General features: G+C 38.5%; 1 protein-coding gene across 8 annotated transcripts in view; it reads left to right on the top strand.

The window, feature by feature from the left end:
* Nucleotides 1-17,507, top strand: part of syngap1b (synaptic Ras GTPase activating protein 1b) — a 319,808-nt gene that overhangs the window by 143,815 nt on the left and 158,486 nt on the right. The window lies entirely within an intron of this gene.

Raw genomic sequence — 17,507 nt, 5'->3', positions numbered from 1 at the left:
AATAAAGATACTTTTTGGTCACATCAGTTAGTTAAGATGTTAAAATAAATCCTAGGACAGCTTGATTCACATATAAACTTCTTTAGGTGTATAATTTGGTGCAGATTTTACACCTCAATGTAAAACAGAACTTCTTCAGAGCTGGTGCAGCAGATTGGATGAGTTATGTGCCAGTGTGAAAAGGTTATCAGTGAACGTGACTGCTTTCAGCCCAGTGAGAGGCAATGTCATGACAGAGGCTGTATGGATGAGTGGATCTTGAGAGAGCTGCCTTAGGCTTAATAGTCCCATTCTTAAAGAGGCATGTTTTAAAGGTGCTACTGGAGGCATCATGGAAGATGGCAGGAATAGTCTCCACCGTAGGTGATTTAAGGCCTACAGAGAAGTTATTTAGGGATTAGCACAGATTCATGAAGTTAGGACACTTTCCAGCTAATTTCCCCGGCATTATGAGATGAATTGTCCTCCATACTTTAATGTAGTTGTAGTTTGATGCACATTAGGCAAACAAAAATAAAATATTCTCCCCCTCTCTCCCTCATTAACCTCTCCAAATCACAACGAGATAATCCCCATTAATGAATTTGGCCTTTAATGTTTTGTGTTCAGGTTATAAATTGACTTCATCTCATCTGCTCTGTTATTGAGAGAAACCTTATTATCTGAATGACTTAGCCGCAGGGGGATAAAAGATAAATAAATAAATAAAAACAGCACCACAAAGCTGATTGGTTGTTGAGTTCGGCTGAGTAGTTTTTCAGCAAAAGCAGTTTAAACACACGGTGACTTCTCCTCACTTTGTCCTTGTCAATCCCTCTCATTCTCTCAGCCGTCCCAGCTTAGCCGGCCATTGTGATGAAGCAGGCTCGGCTCAACAATCGTCTGACTGCCCTATACAGCGTCTGACCTTCACAGAATGTTGAAGGAGCATGTTGAAGTGCAGATGTTGTATTTTTTGACACGCTGCATCTTTTTCTTTCCCTTTTTTTTGAGGTTTGGGTATAAATAATGCAGCATCAGCATCAGTATGTGTGCTAAATACTGAACCTCCTCCTAACCCTCTGCTGCGTTTCTCCTCATCTCACATTTCCTATTCTGTCTCACCACGCGGCCTTTACCCTCTTATCTCCCCCCATCCTGCACCGCAGACCTGACACCATCCCACTCCACTCTCCCACTCAGCATTTCCCTCAGGCTACATGCTCCTTCCCTTAAAATGAGGAGGATAAAAAACACAGAGACAATAAATAAAAGACAGAAATCGCATAAGAAAAAGGTGTTAGACTTTCTGCTGTTGTTGGTGTTGACGAGCATCATGAGTCATTCCAATCTGCCATCTCACAACAAAGGGATAAAGAAGATTTCTCTGTATTATTTTAGTTTTCTCAAAGCAAACTTTCCGTTCAACTTTAAAGTAAACACTCATTTGGATAATGCCACTTAAAAGCTACTGAATTCTACCTGTAATTGCACTTCACTTTCTGTTTCCAAAGGACATGTAGACGTGGTTTTAACTGAACTCCTGGGTGTCCTATAATATTTCATCTAACTTCCTTTAGGACTGGATATCCTATCGAGATGTGATTTTACTGTCCAGAGCGATCCACCAAGATGAATCAGCAAAACAACGAAGCTGTAAAAACAGACCAAACAATCAATACTCCTCCAGGTGAACACAATGCAGTAAAGAAAATTAAGATTTACAAAAAATAAGAAGTTCGACTAAGAGTTAGGTTCAGCCTCAAAGGTTTTTTTTTTTATCCCCCTAGCATTTTAGTCAGCTCATACCTATGGCCAGCACAAGTTATAGACTGCTCTGAATTGGTACTGTATGACCCAAAACCCTTTTTAATGAAACATGCTTCAGTCAATTTGATGTAAATTTGCAAATTGAGTTATTTAATTTAAATTAATTGTCAGACAAATTTGAAATTTGACAGAGTATCAAGAAACAAAAATATCAAAAAAAGATTCTTGTATTTTCTGCCATTAACTTTTGACTCATTTATAAAATTTCCCAAGTTTATAAGCTTCAATTTAAGTCGAATTAACCTTTTTAATTGAGGGAACAGTTGCAGAAGTCTCATAAGAGCATACATGAAAACGTCACTTACACCATGTTGGCCCACTGACTTTTGAGGATTTACATCCCTCCGCACCTGAAGTCTCATTTATAAGTATACGCACAAAATGAGGCCTGAAGTTGGCATGTGCCAATTCCTGTGCAAAGTATATGATCTGTAAAAATAGGACCTGAGAGTAAAAATATGCTTACCTGTACAGAAGAGGATTAGGGCCACTGTCTTTTTTTTAATGGCATTTTTTTTCCCGAATCTGAGGTGAAAGACAGAGTTCTAAATTAAAGCCAAGTCAGAATCGTGACAAAAAATGATCATTCTGACTTTTTTTAAGAAACCTAAATTCTTTCTCAGAATTATGAATTTCATCCATCCATATTTACTATTTTTTTGATTCATTTAGATTTATTTAACCAGGAAAGCCTCACTGAGTTTACATATCTCATTTAAAAGACTTTGTCTTAGTATGGGAAAAAAAATTGCATCTCAAAAAAAAAATGTTTGCAGTGGCCCTTATTCTCTCCTGCACACCTGTAAACAAACTCTGACCCATGCGTATGAAAGCCAGATTGTATTTAAATGCATATAAAACAATTTGTTTCTCCAGATAGAAACTTTATTGCACTACAGACATCGTTGTAAACATACACTTTTGTTTTTTACAAATGCCAAGAGAGACATATTTTAAGGTTTACTATGAGAATGTGTTAATATCTTTAAAAAAATCTGTCATACATTTCAAAGTTTCACCTGTCAGTCCAGCCAAACCTTAACGTCATCATTTGCCATGGCGGCTTCTTCTTCTTTCTTCTTTTTGGCAGATTTAAAAACCAACTTCAAGCATACTGGAGGGGGGAGCAATGGTTCTCAGGCATGGTACAAAACAGTGGTGTATAAAGAGAAAAAGCTCAGTGCCATCATCAGAGCCCAGGTATTAGGCTGATGTTAAGAAGTTCAAACTGCAGAAACAGATGAAATCATCGGCAAACTTTTCTATGTATTCAAACAAAACAAGCTGCCTGTGTTCTCTGAGGTTAAACTATTGGGTACAGAGAGTCTGTGTCTGTATGGGATAGCCTGTACTTTTATGCATCTACCTACAGTTGTACTAGAGCTGTTTTTGGCTTTTGTACACCCACAATCAGTGAACACAGTGTGCTGTGTTGGATGTGGAGATAACACATGCAGACTTAAATTACACTCTGTACTCTGGAGCTTAAAGGAGAGCAATAACACAGCAGTAGAATTATGCAGCCATATTTTGCCTGGAAGAGATCATGCATAGACATGGACTAATGGCTGTAGAGGCTGAATTATCTGTGTTGCTTTGAGAGTTTTGCACAGTTTGATGGATGATTTGATAAAGTTCATTAGAATCTATTAAAACAGAAAGATAAATTCTTGCAAGCCCACACATGATGAATGTTTTCAACTTTGAGTGTCTATGGCAGCACAGGCATAAACTCCAAATGCCACTGATCCTGGAAAGCGCCATCTGTTCACTAACTCTACATCACTGCTATATTCTGACTTTGCATTCACTTATGTAATATTTCTGTTTGTATACGATTACACAAGCCTTATATATATGTAGACTCAACTTTGATTTTGGGCCACTGTTCAATTCTGTGGCCTTCAGGCTCATTTGTGCTTCCTTTATGTGTGAAATTGAATTGATATATTTTGAATCCAACTAATCAACCATCAGAACCCATATGCTGCCACGTGTCCTTTACGCTGAGATGGGGGATTAAAAAATGCACCAGGGACACGATATCACATGGAAATCCATTTTCCTTTTAATCTTAACGACATTTAGTTCCCATCTGATTTCCATCCAGCTGTTATGCTGTTGTTGATAGTTCATAACCAACCCATATGTGGTCCATATCCATAACCTTTCAGGTTCTGAAATGCAGAAGATTTGAACAGAGGATGAGCGGACTGTGTCTTTATGTGCACCAGTTGTAAAGCATAAATGGGCCTTCACATCAACAGAATGCCACTTTTCAAATAGCACAATAACCAACAGGGAGAAATGGATCTTTCTCTGGTCCTCTGCTTTTAGCACTAACTCTGGCAGTGGGTTGCTAAACTGTGTACACATTTTTTAAAGCTCTTGTTTACACACCAATGTACAATGGTGAGGCTAAGATACTGCATACTTTATACTGCAGTATTTACAAAGTACAAAGATGTAATGGTATCAATACTACAGAACCACTGTGACAGAAGTGCCTTGTTGTCATCCTGGACATGTGACTGTTTCAAACGATAGGCCCTTAGGGTAAAAAAGTTCACTGTTTTTAGTGGAGCAGAGGGAAGGGAAGTGGGAACTACAGTTACCATTGGCCCTTACCAGTCACTATCCTTTGCATCCACTCCCTGGCTTGATCTAACTGCACGAAAATGGTGCATACAACTGGCAAGGGAGAATTGGTTTATGGGGAGACACGATCAACTGACATTTTTGAGACTGTGGAGACTCCAGCGATTTTTAACTCTGACGTGTGGAAGCATTTTGGTTTCTCTGAGTCAAGAAAGGAGAAAAGGTGATGAACAATGCAGACACTGCCAGACTGTGGTGTCACACTTGATGGGGAATAAAAGTAGCCACTTGACAAATTTTCACTCTGAAAAGATTCATGAAAATGCGGGGAGTAGAACCCTTTTATAGGTGTTTTTACTGATGTTTTTTTTTTTCTTTAGCTATTTTTTAAAATGTTTTACCCCTTTAGCACTTTAAAATGACCCCAGCCTGCACTTTAACCCCACCCAGTGGTCGTTTCCTCTTATTGTTCCAATTCAGATTTGGCATCAGTTTCCTATTAGACACTCCCTGTGCCTCTTAAGCAGTGTCTATTGGTCATAAACCACATGATCACTTAGCCAACCCACTGGTGCTGTAACCCCGTTGGCTGGTATGCATATGTGGATGTATGTGATTGGCTGCATTTATGTAATTTTGTGTTTTTTCACAGTTTTTCTCTTTGCATACTAGCTTTTTAAATGATGTTTGCAATGTGTTTCTTGATGACCCTGATGAGGGCTACAAGCTGAAATGCATCGGTCTGACAAAGTTGTTCTCTACACTATGTGTCACTGGAGATTTCTGTTTTCTTCAAGACTTTCTTCATCCTCCATACACCTTGGAAGTTGGTGAGGTTGTGCCAGAATTACCCATTCCAGGAGCAGAGTCTGGCCAGGCCAAAAGACTCTTAAGGAAGCATGCAGTCCCACAACATCACAAGGGTTCAACCAGGCCCAGATTTAAAATGGCCTTTAAGTCTTGAAGGCCCCTTAACCACCATCCTGTTTCTTATCCATTTTACTGTCCTTGGCGCCATCATTTCCCACGGTCACCTGGCTTGTTGTCATCGTGACCACAGCAACTAGAAAACTTTTGTTTGTCAAAAAACATATCTGCATTAATGTGTTCATATTTCCTCACACCTGAAGGCAGAAATTGTATTATTACTTTTATTGAAAAAAATAGAATATAATAAAATCAAAGGCAGGATGATACAGCTGGCTTGGCTACGTGGGCCCCTAGAGGTTGGAGGCCCCAGTGCACTGGCCCAATCATCCTGGTAGTAAATCCGTGCCTGGGTTCAACAGATCACAAGGTGTACCAGCGAATATATATTGCCAAGGAGCTACAGCTGTTTTCAGTGAACAATGAAGCTTTTAGAAGGTTGGCAAGCACGCTGAAAAATGGGTGAATATTTTTAAGCCCAACGCACACCTACGGCACTTTTTTTGCACATATTGTAATATTCAAAGTGCAATTGTTGTTTATAAAATGCAACATCAGTTTTTTTGTTGTTTTGGGGTAATACAGTACCCTGGACTTGTTACTGAGGTATTTCCGTAGGGTGAGATTTTGATACGGTTACATTAGTATCCAGTACTTTGAAAAAGCACGGATATTAAGTGAGTACTTTAAACATCATCTATCAAAAGACTTTTTCCAACTGTTTTCCAGCCATTCTTCTCTGCCTTTTGTGCTGCTTTCTGTGTCTGTGGAGACCAATCAGATGTAGGAAATGGGCACACAGCAGCAGCACCCACGAGTGCACACGCAGACGCACAACACCTCCTGTATTAAACCCTAGAAACTATCAGAAAAAAACACTGCAGCTTTGTGGTGTTATCTCCCACAAAAACAAAACGTTGAGTACATTGTTAAGACCGATAAGGTGACAGCTTAGACCCAAGCTCCATCTAGAGTTGCACAGGACAGTTTTTAAAGAAGCAAAGGTACAAGTAGCTCTGTGGTTCATAAATGTTAGGAGTGAAATAAGTTCTATTTTCATCCCAAAATGCAAATACATGTTGTTTTAATTATCCACACTTTTTTCCTAGTGAGTTACTTTCTAAATCTAAATCTACTTTAAAAGAATTAGTCTTTAATCCTATAATTTGTGCACCATTTCTCACAATTTTGATATTTTCTTTTTTGAAATTAGCAGTGGAAACAAAGACAAGATCAGGGTTTAGAAAACTACTGAACCAAACCAGACCTCTTAGTGGAAACAGACAATATGCCAGTGTCCACCTCCTCCAGACTATAAACAGAGGACTGGTCCCATTTGGCTTTAAACTTTTGCCTGAATCTGTCTCTTCTTTCTGGTTTCCAATGCTGCTCAAGATAGTTTTTCCCCCTTTGAACAGGTGGCATAGCTGTAGCTCAGTTCCTGCCCCCAGTGGAGTTCTTCACTGTGATGTGAAGTCTTCTGAATATAACTTATTGACACAAAGAGGCCTGATAAGTTTCTTTAAAAACCTAGTCACAAACAGAGCAGACACACATGAATTCAAAGGATAATTTCAATTTAATATTGTTCCTGAGATAAACTTATTTTAACCAAAGTCTCAGTGAAGAATGTTGCATGCTATAGCTTTAATGTGTAGTACAGTAATAGAAAGCCCAGTTCTTGTCTTGTTCCATCATCAGTGAAAGACCTGCAACAGGCTGCCAGCATTGTCGACCATATTGCCCTGGATTTTCAGGGTCTTAGTGAAGGGCTGACAAGCTGTCAGTGTGTAAATATGGTTATTATTTTTTACTTTTCTTTCCAAAAATCTGACAGACCTGGTTGATAGATTAAGTAAGCCCTGGAAGAGTCATAAAGGAACATTCTGAAAGATTTTTCACTGCCTTAATCTGACTCAAACTGCATGATGAAGACAATCTGGGTCTAAAATGAATTTATAGTCTCTTACAGTGGGATGGAGACAGGCATAATTAGCTGCCGCAGTGTTTGGAGATGAGAGTTAATTAAGAGTGTTATGACAATAGAGGCGTTCTGCCTAAATGTAAGCTGGAGTAGCAGTGGTACAGTGCAGGGTGACAGTTTAAACACCTTGTGATTCAGTCTCTGTGAGAAGTGAAAATCCGGCCCTAAGAAGCCGGGCTCGTGCTTACAGAGATTTGCTGAATCATCTGGCTGTCTTGCCTTTGGAACTGTGAATGAATACAAATGCTTTGCTACACAGCGGTGTTGGGCTTTTGATGGACGTGGACACAGAGCCCTCCTGAAAACCAAGTGCAGCACTTTATGAAGCTGCCTGTCCGCTTGGCTGGATCAATAGGCTGTCTGAGATAGTGCTGCTGAACTCTCAGAGGCATTGAATATTTTATTGACTTGCATATTTTACCTTTAAATAATGAATCATTAGCATACTGGAAATATAGAGGGAGCGTCATAATGGGAGGTGTTGGAACTAACCCCCTGCTGAAAGAGTTTCATCAGGATTAAACTAAATCAAAGGCTTGATGTGACTTTGCTTACTTTATGCAATGACAATTGATAGCCTTTGTATTAACAGATTTATATTTAGAGGAGGAGACCTCAGAATTTCATCTTTGCATCTGGGAGACAATGTGGTTCTTGTGGCTTTTTCAGGTGGGGACTGAGTGTTTACCCCAAGTGAAGGAGCAAGCATCTTGGGTTCTTGTTCATGAGTAAGGGTAGAATGGACTGTGAGGTTGACCGGCAGATTGGAGCAACAACATGTTGAAGAGGTAGCTTATAGCTACCAAGCAAAGCTTTCAATTTTCTGGTTGATGTTTGTTCCAGCCCTCACTTATGGTCATGAGCTTTGGGTAGTGACTGACAGTGAGATCATGGGACTCTAGGGTGAGGAACTCAGAGTAGTGACGCTGCTCCTTTGCATAGAAAGAAGCCAGTTGACATAATTTGGGATGTGTCCTGGTCCCCCCCCCCCCCCAGAGGTTTGCCCATGGCCATGCAACTTTGTGGAGACCTTGGGGCAGACCTAGAACTTGCTGGAGGGATTATATATTCCCTCTGGTCTGGGAACACCCCAGGATCCCCAGGAGGAGTTGGAAAATGTTGCTGGAGAGGGGGATGAGCTACTGTCAGTGTCACTCATTACAAGCCAATCAGAGCAAGGCTACATAGGATGTAGTGGGCATAAGCTGCTCTGAAATGAAGCTCGCTGCTATGTAATACTACGAGAGGCATCTGGCTGTAGACCTCTATGGTGGGGCACTTTGGGGTTCATCTGTTGCAGATCTCTGCAATGGGGCAACCTCGGCCATGGGGGAGGAAGTGACTTCCTCACCCTTATTGGGTTTTACTTAGTTTGTGCTGTATGATTTTTAAATGTAAACCCCCCTTGTGAATTCTCCTTTTTTATTCCTAAACTTTGCTGTTGTGAAAAGTAGCCACTTACTGTAACCTCTGACATTGAGTGGAAAATAGCGATGCACGATATTATCGGTCTGATATCGCTATCAGCAGATATCAAAATTTCTGCTGATATTTACATGCCATATTTTGCCTGTGTATTTTGGCATATATCGACTGTAAATTTTGTCCATATATACTAATAAATTTTTGGAGTTTTAGACTGAACCAACAGACCTATGTCAGTTGAGATCTTTTTCTTTATTCATCCTCTTTAAACTTTAACATTTTTTAAGGACTAAAGTTTTTTATTTGGTCATCCTCAAACCTTGAAGTGTGCCTAAAAGGACTGAAATTTCTTGTCCGAAAAGCATATTTAGATATTGGTATCAATATTGGCATTGGCTTGAATGAATTTGTAAATATCAGCATATTGGATATTGGCAAAAATCTGATATGGTGCATCCCTAGTGAAAATACAGTATATGCTTGGGTAATGTACATCACTTCCCACCCAACAGTAGAGGTCATCCCATTGTAGAGGTATCCTGCCAGACCCGCTTGACTACTGGAGACAGTTGACAAATCAAGCTCATGCTGAAGTTGGTGGGGAAATGAGCCAGAATGGCTTTTCCACCTAGAAGAGCTTTCCTTGCAATTCTTTAATCTTTTTTTAATAAAGAAATGTTGTTGAGTCCTGATGAAACTGCCACCGTCTGGCTACATCCAAACTAATCATTCCACTCGCAGCCATTGTGTTCCAGCTTACAGTGCAACAAAACTCCACCAGTAACTATTGCACACTCTTGCCAAAACTGGTTGGGAGATGAGCAAAATCATCTTTTCTGTCAAGAAGGGCCTTTAGTTTGGTTCTTTTCTCTTCTTGTTATAAGAATGTGGTCCAGTTCTGATACATCAGAGCTGATCTGTTACCAGTTGACACTGTATACCAGCTAACAGTGCAGCCTAACCCCACCCATAGGTACTGCCTTGTTCTCCTCAAATGACGTTGATTGGTCGGGTCCATTCTCAGACCTGGCACGAGTGTTTCGGGTTGGAGCCCTGTAGGATGGATTTGCCTGATGACAGACATGGAATCTGGCCAATCCATTGGCTATGCAAAGTTAGGTGTGCTGGGCTTTTTTGTTCAAGATTGAGATGTTTTCAATTGATGTTTATTGGCCTTAAAATCCATACAAATAATTATGCTCCTCAGAGAGTGAGTTCCAATATCTTTGTTTGACTCCTGAGGCTGACATTTGTGCTTTAGTGAGAAATGAACTACAGGATAGATTGCTATGAAATCTGGTCCAAACATTCATCTTCTACCTTAAAATGAACTGTGATATCTTTGGTGGCACTTGTTTCCTATAGTGCCATCATCAAATCAAAAGCTGCCCTCTATTCAAACAGAAACGATCCATGATTACATCTTCAGGGTCTGCACACGGTAAGACAAAAATGTTCTTATATATATTTCTCTTGGTCATTGAAAACGTCACGAAACAACATTATTCCCCTGAGCATCAAAGCCTCGGACTCAGGTAAACAAGATTGCAGGGGCAGAACCTTACATTTCTATCTTTTAAAGATGAGGCTGAGTCGGGTTGACCAGAGATGAAAGTCCTCCTCCGATGTTTGGGTGGGTGGTTTACAGTCACTGAGAGCAATATCGAGTTTGTCTGACATTATTAGAAAACAGCAAAAGCAGAAAAAGAAAGATCTCAGAGTGAATCTTCTCAGCACCTGGTCGACAATTAGATCTCCTTCCCCTTTCTCTTGACAATGTTCACTCACAGCTCAAAGCCTTTTGTGATAATGTGGCAGGGCACTCTTAACAACACCACATACAAAGACTTTTATGCAAAATGATATGCTAATGGGATGATTATATAACATGCAATGTCTTTCTGAGTGATATTTCCCGTGGGCTGGTGTGAGATAACAGACAGCTATATTATCATACCTTCACAACATGCAGAAATAGAAGAAACAGAGAGGGAGCCCGGCCTAGGTTTGAGTGACAGCCGGCCACCAGCTCAGCAAACATGAGGGTCTTCAGCTCTCCAACACTGCAGTTCTTAGTCAGCTTCAGGTGTGGTAGTCAGCTATGTGCGCTGCTCTGTTGTCTTGTGGGACTGCTACTATCTACCATACAAGGATTAGAGGATTTAAAGCTTCTGTAAGGTTTAAAAAAGCCTTATTTTACAAGTGTTTGAAACTGGTGATTTTTACATCTTTCTACGTGTTTGTTATGTAAACACTGCAGACATCATTAGTGCAAATTTTCATACATTTATACTATCTCAGATAGGGTTTCTGCATTCATTAGTTTTCTATTAATGCTCCAGGAATGTGCCTTGATTCGTTTGGCACCGAGAAACGCTGACAGCTTCACCACTCATTGATCTCCAGAGTGTATCAGTGATCTGACAGCTTAGTGATCAATGAAGTACTGAAGATCTACAGCAGTGCCTCTCAACAAGGGGTACTTGTTATCCAGGAGGTACAATTAGAGCTGCCAAGAGGTATGAGGAATGATTATGTGCAGCTCAGCTTGTTTGAATATTTGGAGATAATGATTTATGAAAAAAAAGTTTAATACCAATTTGTCTACAATATAGCTAGTATTAAAGGGAAAAACAAACTTAGGTACAAGGCTCTGTTTAAGTTTACTCTATTCTAAATAGCAAGTAGAGATGGATGCATTTTGTCGATTCAAGAACATAGCACCTTGTTTGGATCTCGATTTTCAAATATTACAAATGTAATCAGTAGATAAAAATGTATTTTTCTGTTACTCTTACCAGTACCTGGTTGTAGTATGGCCAGACAGTGTCAGCACTGCATCTAAAAGCTGATCAAAATCAGCCCATTAAATGCACAGTATGTAAATGCCGCCACCAGAGGGCTCCACGCATTGCCACTGTTTACTTTCTGTTTTGAGTTGAGGACGTTGTTCATTAAGGTGTGGCTCTCCAAGCAATCTCAAAATGCTTTGCATGAAGTTTGCAGCTTGAACCAGGAAGGCCACTTTTAACCGTTTTTCTCCCTCATTATGTGAAATTCATCAGCACAAACCAAACGCTGGTTTACTGTTAAATGATTAAAGCTCAACAATGCCCATCCATTTTTTAGTGCCTCTGGTTCCAGAAGTGAAATTTTCCCTTCAAATCCCGATTCAAACGCATGAACCAAGCTAAACAGCTGGCTACATACTCCTGACTATTCAACATTTGATTCAGGGCAAAAATGGCTTTCAGTAATAGCAAAGAAAGGCAAAGGCAAGACTGTAGACATTTCTTTATGGGGACAAAGCAATCAGGCATTCTACAATGTATTGCAATTCATTTGATTTCTTGTTAAGGATAACTATTCTAACTATTATTTCAAACTATATATGATTTTTTTCTACACTCATCTTTATTGAAGTGTATAAATTTGTCATATATCATAGTCGCCGATATATTGCTTCATACTATGGTTGTATGTACTGTATTGTTGTCCTCAACAGTCTACAGCAGTGGTGCCCAACCTTTTTTCCTTGGAGCCAAGTCCCCCCCAAGGCCCACCAAATAAAAAAGGGACAATACTATCAGAAAACATAAATTTTGATTGTTACACGTACAAACCCTGAGAAAATAAATCTACATATGTTTACCATACCAAAAGACTTTTGTATAAACTATTTCAGTGAAGTTTTCCCATGATCTTATTTCATATATGCCATGTATTATAAACTTAGCACAAAAAGTAAGGAAATTTGTGTTTGGTAGATTATTTCTTTGTTGTAATGCTTCTTGGCAATAACTAAATTGTTTAGCACTGTATCTCAGTACATCTATGAAGACTTTGAATTTGTTCCAAGTAGTTGCAGGTGAATTTTAAATAGTATTTTTTCTTGAAATGTGCATCTCTGGTTGACAATAAAATTACTAGTCCCTTAAACTCATTCTTAATATTTCTAGTAGCATCTTTTTTGTAAGTAAGACCACCTTTCACCACTAGTCTTGCAGTGCATTTTTAATCATCCACACAATAATATATTGTAGTGGTAGCCGCTACATCCACACTCCCTTAATTATTGTTATACATGTATTTTTATAGTGATATTGTTGAGAATTGCTCAATGTTTCTCAGTCTCTTACATGCAAACCAATCTAGGCCTACCAACCTGAAGCCTTGTATGCTCAAAGTTCTGCCTGATTTAATGGACCTTTTCCTTTGCGTTATTGTCTTATGAATTCCACGACTGTCAGGTATCTGTGGGTAATGTGTGTATGTCTCGACTTGCTCTTAATGCACAGACCAATGAGAAAATTTCAGTTGTAATGGTGCTATTAAAATCAAACAGATGTAGCTTTACTTAGTAAGCTACCACCTGCGATTAGATGACTGCATAGTGTGCCTCCACCAATCTGAGTCATTTGTAACACCCTCTGCAGCCTCTGGCTTTTATGAAAGAAAGATTGTGACAGTATTCTCTATTATATAACATACAGTGTTAGAAGACTTAATAAGGCTGGAGGGGCATGTAAGGCCAAAAGTCAGAGCATGTCTGACACATCGGTGTACTGAAAATGACCTGACTGCAAACTTATTTAGCCACAAATGATCTTTTAATCAACCCCAAATATTTCCTGCTGCTCCACCTACTTGTGCAGGCACACAAGACATACAGTGCAAAGAAAAAGTGACCATCAATATGAAAGCATTTTCTAGATATTAAATATTTAGTGTTATTTAATCCATTTGATGTAAGAAACACATATGCAGACTTTTAAGTTTCAAAATATCAAAACAGACTTTTAAAGGGACTTGAGCTGTTTTTTGAGGATGTCTTACAAGGAGAAATGCAAGCAAAAGCAACACAGTGAAGTTTGAGTTTAATAGACAAATTTCACTGCATTAAAGCGTGAATTAGCATTCCTTCAAACTATGAAATCCTGTTGTAGCTTGAGTGTTGTGTTCTCAGATCTAAGGAGTTACTGAAAGGATTTAAACTGTATGAATGATGAAATGATCTCTGATATGTATTGCACAATAATAGCTCCAAAAATGCAAAAATACAGTGATGTGATAATTACCTTCATTTTTTTTATTGGACTACCAGAAGGAATCAAAATGTCTTTAAGACTTCATGGCATCTGCAGACACATCAAAGTAGAAACACATGAAGACAGACAGACAGCAATGCCTGCACATATGCCACATCAAAACACTGCGGCTCATCTGACTGTTTCCCCTAAGGTAACATTATGGAGATATGGCACATCAGCATATATTCTCCTGGGAAATAAACCTCTTCATACAGATGTTTAATATCCTCCAACTGCTCCAGGACTCAAACTAGTACGCCTCAAACACTCACCACAATCACCTGCAGATAAAATGGCAGTCATCTCCTCACTGCGGTTTTCTTCTTCTTCAGTTTTAGCCGAGTGCACAAGCTCAGTGACACCCCGCCTCACACCAAGTTACACACATTTACACCTGGCAGAAACCCAGAACAGCCACTTTTTTACTCCGGGGCACTTCATAGCTCTTCAGGCAGGGTTTTAAGGTGAAGTGTTATGTTCTGCCTCTTCTCAACAAAAGCTGCAGGAGTGCGTAAAATCCAGTGTGTTCTTTTGTTAGCTTTTCTACCCTCTGCACACATGTAAACCCACAGAGTCTATGTTGGGCTACTACGAGTGAGAGATCTAAGTGTGTTGCGTAAAAAGTATGTGAATAGGTCATTAATGTGTACATGAAATATCATAGAGCCTCTCAACCAGCTCTGAATCTCACTCCAACCTGCATATAACCAACACTAAAAGCCATTTGAGTTTAGTACAGCTTTTTATCTTTATCTTTATTTAACATCTTTTTCTAGTTTTCCTCATCAAAATCTTTATTGTCATTGTAAATACCAGGATAGTAGAATTAAATCAAAAAAAATTTCTTACATATTTGATAGAAACCAAATAAAAGTGTATTCCATATTCTGTCAACATGAAATAAGGTGTAGAGACTAACAAACCCAATTTTTTAGGACTTTCAGTATTATCGCCTTAGATTAAGCTCCAAAATGAGCTCATAGGTTTAAAATTGCAGTTATCATGTGTACTGTCCTCATACTGAATTTCTGATATTCAAAGCTAAACAGTTAGCCTCAAGTGCAATCTTCCTAGAGGCACAAGGTGTTACTCTACTTGACACTGACTGAATAGTTTTACAATATATTTCTTGTAAAATGGCAACAAAGCTTGAATTGTTTTATATGTTTAAAATAAAACAAATACAAAATAAGACAGTCAAAACCATTTTTTAAAGATTATATTGGGGCTCTTTTGCCTTTATTTGGATAGGATAGCTAAGGAAAGACAGGAAATATGGGGAGAGTGAGGGGGGAAGAGACCAGGAATCGATCCTGTGACCAGTGTGTTGACAACTATTGTGTCTGTATGGGCTCCTGCCCTGCCCACTGAGCAAACCAGCACCCAAAACCACAATTTTCAGTCTCAGAATGCTTATTCATGATGTTAGCTTGTAGCTAAGCTTGCTCACAGCTCTGCATACTAGGGGATATAAATTTATATGATAAGTAGAAACTTACAAGTTTTCATTTCCTAGTTTTCTTTTACTTTACTATCCATTGCAAGTTCTTTTTTCAGGAATCAAACTGATACCATTACTTTTTGCCTAACAAAAGTTTCTTATTTTCTTTCAGAATAAAATCAGATTTTTATCCAATCAGAAAGTAAAGTACCCATATCTTAACACAGGACATTTAGCAAAATAAAAGCAAACTGTGTTTTTGTGTAAATCTCATAGTGTAATTGTTAATCTTTATTGGGTTTCTTACAAAGAGAAAGCAACTAAACCGGAACTCCTGTGAGTAATTTTGTAAATGCACTCCTGCATATTTCTTAATATTTAACAGTGTTAAAGATTGTATTTCACACAATAAGCACCTTGAAGAGTGCCCTACCTCTAGGTCATGGTTTCAGCCCACACTATATCAGTGCAGCACTAATTAAAATAATAAAGTCAAGATCATAAAATACATTTCTTTGCAATTATATGATTCCCAAGTCAAACGACTGGGGATGATTTTTTTTTATAGTAAAAATCTACCTAAAATTTTCTTTTGAAATGCAAAACTTAAATGTGTGGTCAAGCATATTTTTCATTGTGATTAACTATCAAAATCCAGCAATTAATGATGATTAAAAGATCTAATTGTTTGACAGCTGTACTAATTTGTCTTGAATAGGTTACTGAGGTGTTAATTTGTTAATTTGGTATGTTAAAAAATTCACCTCTGCTCAGGCATGGCCTTTTTGAATTGATAATCCACATAAATGTCCCATGAATACTGTGTATTAAATGACTGTTAACCAAATTCTGGTACATACTTGAGCATTAATACCTGTCAGTGTTGCTTTTTGTGCTGTCAACCTGGGCTCTTTCCAGTATCCAATGTCAGAATTTTAACCAACATCACGATTAACAGTCTAATTTCAAAATAAAATGAAGACAACATAAATTAAAAGCACATTCTGGCTCAAACATTAGGTGTTAACTTGTATTTTGAAATCTAGTGTTAAATGTATGCACAGAATAACTGAGGGCTCAAACTGATTTATCTTGTAGAAAACTTACCAGCTGCAAAAAAAGAGAGATTTTTTCCACATGTCTTGAACCAAGCAGGTGTTTGCATGAACTTCAGATAAAAGTTCACCATTTGGCGTTTTTTCTCATTTGGATGCAGCTGAGTACGTTCTGTCCACAGGCTGTTTTCATGTGTATCGCATGCCCAGAAATTCAAAGAGTGGCATAGAGCTGATTGAGCCGAAATATTGATTGGAAAAGACAGAGTAAACATGGTTTTTAAAGGGATATCTATTTTACACATACACTCTAAATAGTTGATTTAAAAAGAACTATAGTAATGGAATGGATTATGCATGTGGTTGGGTTTATTTTTCTAAAATAATAATGGAGAAATTTTTCTCTAGAAAGGTAAAACGTTTATATTAGATCCACAAGATTTTTGTTCAATATTGAAATGTGACAATATGAATAATAAGATTAGTATCAAATGATCACTAAAGTCTCGGTTTATCCCCTGGAAATCACAAATACCTCAATCCAGTGGGGCAGCTGGAAGGATACTTGGAGAGATGGGGCATGGGCATGGTGTAGGCCTGCAGGATGGCCATCAGGAGGCCCGAGCAGTACAGGACCAAAGTTGACGTGGCAAAGTGTCGAACTGGTGTATGTTCCCATACCTGACCGGACCTGATATAAGCTTTTATAGTGCATTAGGATACAATACATTAGGATATGATGTGTTATATGATAGATGATACAATACAATTGATGCCATGCCATACCATGCCATACCGTACTATACAAGGCCCAGATATGACATGGTGGCATAATACAATATGATACATGGTCCACCATTTCAGTAATATCATGATACAGCTATGTTGTTATAATTAAGATTTTAGACAATATCAATCATATAGTGATACAAAATGTTGCTAATTAACTTAAGAAGGCAAACAACCCATAGTAAGATCAAATGCAAAATTGATGTAATTGTACAATGTTATTTGGAAAAAGATAAGACTCTTATTGTCCATTATCTCTTTACTTCCTGGCACTGCAGACTGCCATTATGCTCCAGGCTTCTTTTACCGTATTATCAGCTACTTCTGTTAAGTTCTGGTTAAGTAGGATCCCAAAAAGCAAAAGACTGACCTGAGAACATAAAGCAAAA

This window comes from Cheilinus undulatus, linkage group 8 (genome assembly GCF_018320785.1).
Source record: "Cheilinus undulatus linkage group 8, ASM1832078v1, whole genome shotgun sequence".
Lineage (NCBI taxonomy): Eukaryota > Metazoa > Chordata > Actinopteri > Labriformes > Labridae > Cheilinus > Cheilinus undulatus.
The sequence above is the reverse complement of the archived record's forward strand: the minus strand, read 5'-3'. Positions and strand labels throughout refer to the sequence as shown.